Source organism: Dysidea avara, chromosome 13, assembly GCF_963678975.1.
Source record: "Dysidea avara chromosome 13, odDysAvar1.4, whole genome shotgun sequence".
Lineage (NCBI taxonomy): Eukaryota > Metazoa > Porifera > Demospongiae > Dictyoceratida > Dysideidae > Dysidea > Dysidea avara.
Window position 1 is genome coordinate 13,121,932 of NC_089284.1, and position 9,940 is coordinate 13,131,871.

Sequence of the window (9,940 nt, forward strand, 5' to 3'; positions counted from 1 at the left end):
ATTGTTATTGTACTCTCTGCTATACAGATTTTTTACTTGCAGGACCCTAGTGAGATAGCAAGCGTAGGCGGGTCTGAAGGGAGGCCAACTTTTCCCCCCTCCCCCGACCTATAGGACAATATTCAGTATTGATACCAAAAGCAGGCTGGGAATTATTCACACTGTATTGAAGTGTACAAAACCAGAAGATTATGTACTTTACATGGATAAACTAAAAAATTGGGGCAAATATACTTAATTTTGTGTGAAGATTGAAATACTCTAATAGAACAGTCACTATTTTAATAGAGCATTGAACTGATAGTAGTTTTTTATTGTACTACTACCTCATTTAGACTTAAAAAAAAACCATTGAATACACTTTAACCATCAAATAGGTTCTATTTCAGAAAATCAACCATGCAAGTATAATTAATGATATCATCCCCAATTTTAAAGCTGGATTATAGCTAAAGGTTCACTTGGCTGTTGAGTAGCCATAATTATTTCTGTGAAGCCATGTAAAAGAGGGTCAACAAAGTTTATGTGTTGGTGTTCCATTTGGAAATCCAATGGTTACCTCCACACTTTTTTGTGATCAACCATAGATATTAGAGCCTACGGAACTATGGATTAACTTACTGATCAGAACTGCATGTACTGTATCTATACCTGACGCCATATGTATACACACAATTGGTTGCTGAATGCTGACCATCTATATTATGCCTCACCATAACAATAGATGCCCATAGTAAAACTAACTAGTGAAGGTCACTACAAAAGAGTAGTGAACGTCACTACCAAAGTTATAAAGCTATTAAGTTATGTATACAGTATACCTGCATGATGTGCATTGCAATGTAACTTATAGAGTCTATGTGTTAGCTATGGTCCTGACTCTAGTATGTAGCTATAGCTAGTTACTGCATTAGCAATTTATAGAACATATCATAGCCTTTCATCAATGTCCAGTAGCTATACAGCGACAACATAGCTAATGACCAAAAGCTAGAGGTTTTGCTATTGAACTGACCACTCAGTCATGCATGTGTTACCAACTCAAGAGTAGCTACAATAGCAAAAAACCGCCATATGATAGTAGCTATAATGCGCTACAATGCATGCACATATGCACGTAGCCCACTCGGGCGACATGAATCATTCGGAATATCAGTGCGGATGATTACCTGTTGCGGACGACAGTCATTAATGTAAACTTCAGTCCATAGCAGTTGCGGTGTTGGAACAGCATTGGAGTCGGTCGCATAAATGATGGTAGGGATAGAAAAGCAAACAGCGATAATCACTAAAACGCAAATCACAAATACTCCTTCGACATATTTTTTCATTGCAATAGTTAGTCTAGCTATTAAGATACAATAGTAACACTCTCACATCAAAGTTTAATCTGATTTAATGCCTCCCACGCTATGTACCTACTCATCCATGGTTGAGGTTTAATATGCATGCATGGTCTCGTGCCGGGCAAACTCGGTTTTTTCTCGGTGCAAACTCGGCAAACTAGGTATCGTTTTTTTCCCGCCCGCACACAAAAATAAAGAAATTAAAACGGTCTGGGCACGAGCCAATCCTGTAGTTTCAACTGGCACCCAGACCGAGGGGTCAGCAACAAGCTGAAAATCTCGTAGGAGCTGCCGAAAATCTGAACGAAAATCTTAAAATCTTCACCTATTTTTTTCCGTATTTTATCCGTAAATGTTTGTTTACTATGTATCACGTGATGTTTAATCGTGGTGACATGTGCGGGACCACGTGTTTCACCTCGTGCTAATCTCGTTATCGAGTTCATTAGCTATCAACGGGGCTATCAGTTTCCCTTAAGATCGGGGTTAAGATGGATATTAATTCAACATCGTCAAGCTTCCCTTCTGAACAAGAGAAGGAGCATGATATCAGCAGTAAGCCAATTAGCACCTCGATTAGCACCCCAGGACCCACTACTACTCAGCGTGGAGCTGCAGTCAGTGAAGCCGGGCCGAATGAAGCAACAATCCAATCAGGACTAATAACTGAACAAAGGTGAGTACGCATGCCATCACTGAGTCGAGCATGCCGCTGTCTTGACTGCGAGGTTGCAACTCAATTATCCGCGGAATTATCTGTTTGTAGCCCATCAATTGTTCAGTTGAATCCGAGGTTGAATCAAGTCCTGACTCAAAAATGTACTGCAAGTTCGAATAGAGATCACTTGGTACCCCATGAAGCCCCATGTGAAGCTGAATTAAATTCGGAAGCTAATGAATCTTTATCTCAAAAGTAAGAGCACAATAGCTAATTTCAAGCTGTAATAATTACATTTTTTGTTGGTTAGACATCAACAAACTAGTAAGCTTTCAACGAACTCCATTTCCTCCAAGATTTCTCATCAAAGACGAAGTGACTCGCAAAGTGAAGTACCTGATTGTGATACACTTGATGACTCGTCCTCCGACTCGTCAGATGAGGTGCAGAGAAATAAAATGAATTTAAGAGTCATGAGACTAATGAAACAGAAGCTTCCACCATACATCGTAAACTGTGTTGTGTCAGCAGGGTTTGATGAAATAGAAGTTCTCTCTTCAATGGATACTAGTGAAAACCCAGGTAATTCTATTGAGAAGATTGAGAAATACATAGAGCGAAAATTTGCTTCCTCTCCAAACCATAATCCATATTCTTCTAGTCCATTTGAATTTTCACCTGGGCACAGAATCAGGCTTTGCCATTTTATCAGAGAAGTGAAAACATTATGCCGAAATAAGAGTGATGTCAACGTTTACTCAAAAAGAAAAATGGATTCCCAGTTTGCTAAGGTAAACAAGAAAAGGAAAATAACAGAAAAGCAGACTACTTCTGATGACTCAACTGTTACAGTTCCTACACTTGTTGATGTTTCTAAGCAGGTGAGGCATAATTTACGCACATGGACAAAAAGACAAGAAAAGAGCTACTTGTGGGAAATGCAAGAAGGTGAACATTATTCACTGCATATTGTACCAAAAGGTTGCCCTGGAGATTTTGAAGTATCTATTAGGTGTCTCAATTGTGGAAATTCCATTTTGCTGCAAAAAACCTATCAGTAATTTTCCAATTCCAATTTTTACCGGCATGTCGATTCGTGCATGGATAAAAATAAAGACAAAAGCGAGAAAAAGGATAAGAAAAAGTTCAGTCAAACTTCCTTAGGGGGCTATTTTACAGAGTCTTCAGCTAGCGATGGCAATGGTTCTTCTAGCAGTAGAGTAAGCACACATTCAAGTAATGCTGATAATAGCTTAATTGATTTGACAGCTGTAAGTGCCTTGAAAAATAATTATTCTCAAGCTTTAGCCAGCAGTGATCAATCAGAGAACCAGGTTTTTTAGGTAGCCCCTCTTTCCATACGGAAAGAGGGGCTGAAAAAAACCATGCCCCCCAGAATGGTCATGGTCTTCTAGAAAGAAAAGGCATCTTGAAGCAGCTGCTTCTAATCCATCACAATCTCTTATAACAGGTTACTGGAAAATCATGAGTACCATAGAGCAATTAGAGCACAAAAATGACACACTGACTGCATTGCTACAACAGGTACGATCTTCGGAGACAACTCCTTATGTGAATTCAGCTAACACAATATCATTTTCCAATATCTTACAAGAATTGATAAAGAATGCAGAGCGCAATCATTATAAATATCCCACACATCGAAGGCATTCAGAAATTATGAGAAAGTTTGCAACTGCACTGTTTCTTTTTGCTGGACCTTTGTCATATGAATTTATTCATCAAAACATTCCACAGGCATTACCATGTGTTCGAACTATTCAAACTGCCATTTATTCTGAGTACCAAGTTATTGATGAAGGCTTATTTAGATTTGATCAACTGAAGGAGCACATTGACCGCTACAAAGCACCCCCATTTGTTTCAATAGGTGAAGATGCCACAAGAGTGGTAGGACGAGTGGAATATGACTGTGCAACTGACAGATGTGTAGGATTTGTGCTACCACTGAATAGTGATGGTTTGCCAGTAATAGATGCTTTTGTGGCAGTGTCATTTCCTGCTATGGAAAACATGTTTCGCAAAGTTTCAGTGGCAAAATATGCTTATGTCTATATGGCACAACCATTGTGACAAAATGTGCCACCATTTTGCCTAGTGTGCTTTGGTACTGATAATAAGTTTTGTGCAGAAGATCTGCTGCCAAGGTGGACATACATCACAAATGAATGTTCCAAGCGTGGCATTACGGTATTAAGCTTTGGGGCTGATGGTGATAGCAGGTTAATGAAATGTATGAAGATATCCTCCTCGTTTGTACCATCATCTCATTCACTGCCAACCAATAACTTATCTTCAACTATACCCACCGCCTGGGAGAATTGGTTTCATATTCAGCCAATAAATATAGCATTCGTTCAAGACACTGTCCACCTTGCTGTCAAGTTGAAGAGCCGTTTACTGAAGCCAAATATTGCTTTACGGATGGGAGATTATACAGCAACAGGAAGTCACCTACAAGCCTTGACAAGAAAATTCCAGAAAGATCAGCATGGATTGCGATTAAGAGACATTAATCATAAAGATAAGCAGAACTTTCAGGCTGTTATAAACATTACAGCAGCTTCACATTTGTTGTCTGAGGTACCACAGAGTGATGCCACAAAATGCTACGTTGAGCTTATGAGATGTGCCACAAATAGCTTTTTAGATCAGCAGCTGGGCCCACTTGAACGAATCGAAGATCTGTGGTATGTTGTATTTTTTATGAGATATTGGCGAAAGTGGTTGATATTAAATAAATCATTTACTCTTCGAGATAATTTTATTACATCAAATGCATATATGTGCATCGAGCTGAATGCTCATGCATTGATTGTGTTCCTGATTACCATTCGAGATCATGTCAATAACAGCAAATGTTTTTTACCTTGGCTTCTTGGATCACAATCCTGTGAAGCTACTTTCAGAGCTGCAAGAAGTATGAGTAGCATATTTTCAACGATGATCAATTTTGGTATGCTCGGATTGCTACGAAGGTTACATCGTTTGCATATTCAGTTAGCCCTTCAGGCTAATTCAGATAAAGAAATAATCTTCCCAAGAGTGATTAAACAACAACGTAAAGCTCAAAGGCTCTCTCATAGTCTTGATTTCACCAATGATGAAATAGATAAAGCAATCGGCAAGGCCAAGGACAAAGCAAAATTAATGGTTGAAAAGCTGGGCATGGCTGAGCTGTTTGAGAAGCATACATTGTGGGGGTCCGATAAAACTATTGTTGGAATAGATGGTGGCAAGGAAAATTTTTTGTGCAGTGTTGATGATGATGGTGATGATAGCGATGCTGAAAATGACGATGTTAATGACAACAGAGCAGAAGAGGAGACTGTTGATGACTCTACTAGTGAGGAGTCTATACACATATCAGATGATATAGGAGCATGTATTGAAAGTGGGTGTATTGATAGCACCCTTCAGGAAAGGCTTGAGCAGAAGAAGAAAAGATTAGCATTTCAGCGCCTGCCTTCTTCAACAATACCAATGTATCAATGTGTTGAAGTACAGAATGACAATCAAAAGAAATCTGTGCGTGCAGGTCAGAGCAAGTTTAATCCTTTTGTTGAAGTACTGACTCATAATCACAAATCTGTTTTAATTCGAAAAACTACTGCCCTCTGGTTGCTCCAAGAAGGGGAGCGACTATCCCCTGATAGAATATTCAGAGTTAGAAGTAAGCAACCTTATTCAGAGAGTTTACCTGGAACTAAAATGGTTGAGCCTTTTGTTATAGGTGATAATGATGTTACCAAAACTCTGGATGTAGTTGTCATAGACCATGAAGGTGAAGATGAAGATAGCAATGTCTCAAATGCATGGCTCAAAATCAAAGGAATGTGTCTGTACAATTCTGACAGAAGAATACTTGCAGATGGCAAATGGCTCTATGGAACACACTTAAGTGCAATGCAGTTTTTTCTGAAAGAGCAGTTTCCGCTAGTCAATGGATTAGAGGACACTGCTTTAGTCTTGAAAAAAGGCAATAAAATTTTACCAGGAAGTGTTCAGGTCTTACATGTGAATGGCAACCATTGGGTTACGGTTTCCACACTTGACTCCAGTGTTGATGTCACCATTTATGATTCCCTACATTTCACCATCTCTGAGGACACTAAAGCTCAGCTAGCCAAACTGCTGAAATCACAAAAGAAAACCATCACTGTCAAATTTGCTAGTACAAACAAGTAGGCTGGTACTGATGACTGCGGATTATTTGCAGCTGCTTACTCCACGTCTCTGGTTTATGGACAGGATCCAAGCTGCCATGTTTATAACCAAGGAGTGATGAGAAAACACCTAATCAAATGCTTTGACGAACGAATGGTTCAACCCTTTCCAGTTATTAAAGCAAGAAGAGCTGGAAGTTCTAGTCTCATCAACATCGGTGTTTATTGTTATTGCAGATGTGTAGATGATGGAGCTCCTATGGTACGCTGTGACAATGAAGAATGTAAAGAGTGGTTTCATTTTAACTGTATCAATACTCAAGTTCAGAAAGGGAAGAAGTGGTACTGTAAGAGTTGTCAAAATTGATCGATGGGGTATTTATATAGCTATGTACACTAATTTCTGTCAACAAGACTGTATTTTTGAACTATATGCTGTAGCATGCAGAGGCTATGTAGCCTCAAGTTTAATGATCACATCACTTATTCATTTGTTATTTTATTTAACCTCATGGTCACAGTAATCGGCATAGCCGTTCTTATCGGAGCAGTAATGTTATTAAAACAGCTATCATGCATTAATGTTAATCCATGCACAAGTTAAAAATTGTGCTGAATAGCTAGCTACAATCACCTCTAGCTCTATACGTAGCTCTACTTAGAGTTAATATTTATACAGTGGCATACAAATAGCTATAATAATTATACAACTCAATAGCACAGAATAAGCACGAAGATTTAATTATTACTTAAAGAGAGAATAAACGTCTTAATGATTAAGACAAAATATACATTACAAGCATACAGGGGCCTAGACACAGGGGTACCATGTGTTGATGGATCAGTACAGGAGCCCTGGCAAGACTTACATTAACTAAAAGTAAATTAAATTACAATACACCAAAAAAAAAAAAAATCTATATCTACATATACGTAATACTTAAAATTTACCTAAGGTGGTCTAAAAGATCCCAGCCCGGGGAGGCTCTAGAATTAAAAATTCTGTAAGAACAGGACACAGCAATGCGAGCTGCCTGCTCAAACAAGGATCTTATGGTTTTCTTTGGCACTTCACAAGCAGTAATAGCCACCAAACCATCGAAGCAGTCTCGGTCTCGCCGGGTCCACGGACACAGGCTATGGGTAAACACCTCGAACAGGCTCTGCCTTCTGTGTACACCCTCCAGTGCCTAACTGGTAAAGTAGATAATAACAATAACAATAACACAGTCGCGGTCCTCCATGGCTTTTCTCGCGGCTTTGGATGTATATAGCTACAGTAGATAGTTAATGATTGATCATTCCAAGCATCATAGTTCACTAGCTGGCTTTGTAGTTAGCGTCGGTGAGCTACAACCAGCTGTACAGCTCAGTTTCAGTTTTCATCATAACCGTTGATCACTAGGCTGAGTATACTGAATAGCTTCTCTCGCCTCCTGGACCTCGCCCTGTGACATTAAACAAATATTTAACAATATTGAACGAGATCTTACATACAAGGAGAGTTACTGAACATCGCCTCACGCTGAAACAACGAAAAAATCTCGAGAGAAAATCTTAGAAAATCTCCACAAAATCTCGGAATCTATCAAAATCTCAAAATCTCCTTAAAATCTCAAAATCTCCTTAAAATCTCAAAATCTCCTTAGAATCTCAAAATCTTTAAAAATCTCAAGATTTTAAAATCTCGTAGGCGATTTTACTTTGTTGCTGACCCCCCGACCCAGACTGGCACTGATCGCGCTATTTAGTAGCAGTGAGTAGTGACCGGGGGTCCACAACTCCGAAAAATCCTGTACGAGATTTCAAATCTTCGCGATTTGGCAAGATTTCAAGTAATTTATGGTAAGACTTCAGAGCATTTAAAATCTTAGATATTAGGAATAGTAGCATCACGTGATAGTAGTATACGGAAATACGCGGAATCATTTATCGAGCTCTTTTTTTTTATTTTTATTTTTTATTTTTTTAATTACACTGCAAACTTGTGGGGATGCTGGACGTAGCATACGTTACACTGAAAATACGGAAGTATACAGGAAATATACGGAACTTTACAACAATTTTCAGAGATTTCAGATTTCACCAAGATTTCAACGAGGGCTGTAAGAGATTTCAAGGGAGTTGCGGACCCCTTGGTCTCCTCCAAGAAACTGAGATCCATCAAAATCATTCCTTTAACAGAATCCCTCAATTATTGAACACCCTACTGATTTATCTCTATCAAGACTAGGATGTACAATTTTTTAACCAGGCGCGCGCGCGCGCCTGGTTTACTGTAATTGTTTCCGTAAAAGTGTGTGTGTGTACCTATCTACCTATGTTTGTCCGTACGCACCCACGTGAGCAAAATCATTAAATAATGGTAAAAGCAGCCTTTACGTAAGAAGTAAAAGTGAAATGAAGTCTATATTAAACTTCTGCACAGGTGAACTTTGCTCTGAGGTGGTTTCTGTTCGGCGGACCATAGATATTAGAGCACACACTATGGGCGGACTGAAATACGGGTGTGGCGACTTTCCTCAGACTACCTTTCCCTTGAGGTTTTCAGTCGTTTAGCAACTGAAAAACAACGGTGCAGCCTCGTACACTACCAGGAATAGCCTATCGCTTCGAGTTGGAAGGGGGCGTATCCCTTACGTACGCGAACGAAAATGAAGAGCAGCTTTGAGGCTTTGTCGAGAATTTGTGGGAAAAAACACGTTAGTCATAGTTTAGAAGATACTTCTGTGCGTAATATGTTGGTAAAAGCGGTTTGTTTACCAAACGCTTCCTTAGCAGTGCATAGCAACGTAATTGAATGAATTACGAATATTTCATGAATTACGAAATACGAGAATTAGCTAATAATATTATTGCACCATAGATATTACCCAAAACTAACCCTATTGTAAAAATATTAATAGTAATGCATAGTTGGTTAATTCATAGTAGCATATACTGTCTATAGTTGACAAAGCAGTTATTGATCATGTTCCACACAAAGTGAACAACTCGCGTAATAGACTACCATGGATAAATAGGCAAATTAAAGCAGACATGAAAGTACGAAAACGATTATACAACAAAGCTAAAAGAAGCAAGTTGCAACATGATTGGGATGCTTACCGTAAAATGAAGAACTCCATAAACACTAAATTGAAAGAAGCACATAACAACTACTATAAAAGACTGTTTGATAACTCCTTTAGTGGCAACTGACGACAATTTTGGAAATACATCAGAGCTAAGCGTCAAGACAAACCTGATATACCTGCATTATTTGTAGACGATCAACCAATTCATAGTGCAAAGGATAAAGCTAATGCTTTGAATAGTCACTTTAAATCAGTTTTTACAGAAGAAAACTTGTCAACAATACCAACTATGGATAATCATACTGATGTACCCAACATGCCTGATATATCTATTTCTCAAGCTGGAATATACCAATTACTTACATCTAGGGACCCGCCGATTATGCTCATAATTTTACCTATTATGCTATGCTGCACTGCTCAAAAATTTACCTATTATGCTTAAATTTATGCTCAATACTTACCTATTATGCTCAAATTATGCCCAATTATTTATGCCCCAGTTCTCATACTCTACTAATAATTTCCAGTTTATGGATAAATAATAAGTGGCTGAAGCACAAACTTACTTGTCAAAATGCATATCACAGAAAAGATCGATATACTCTAATAGAACAGTCAGCTATGTGATTGTTCTTAGAGTTACTGACTGTTCTATTAGAGTATATCGAT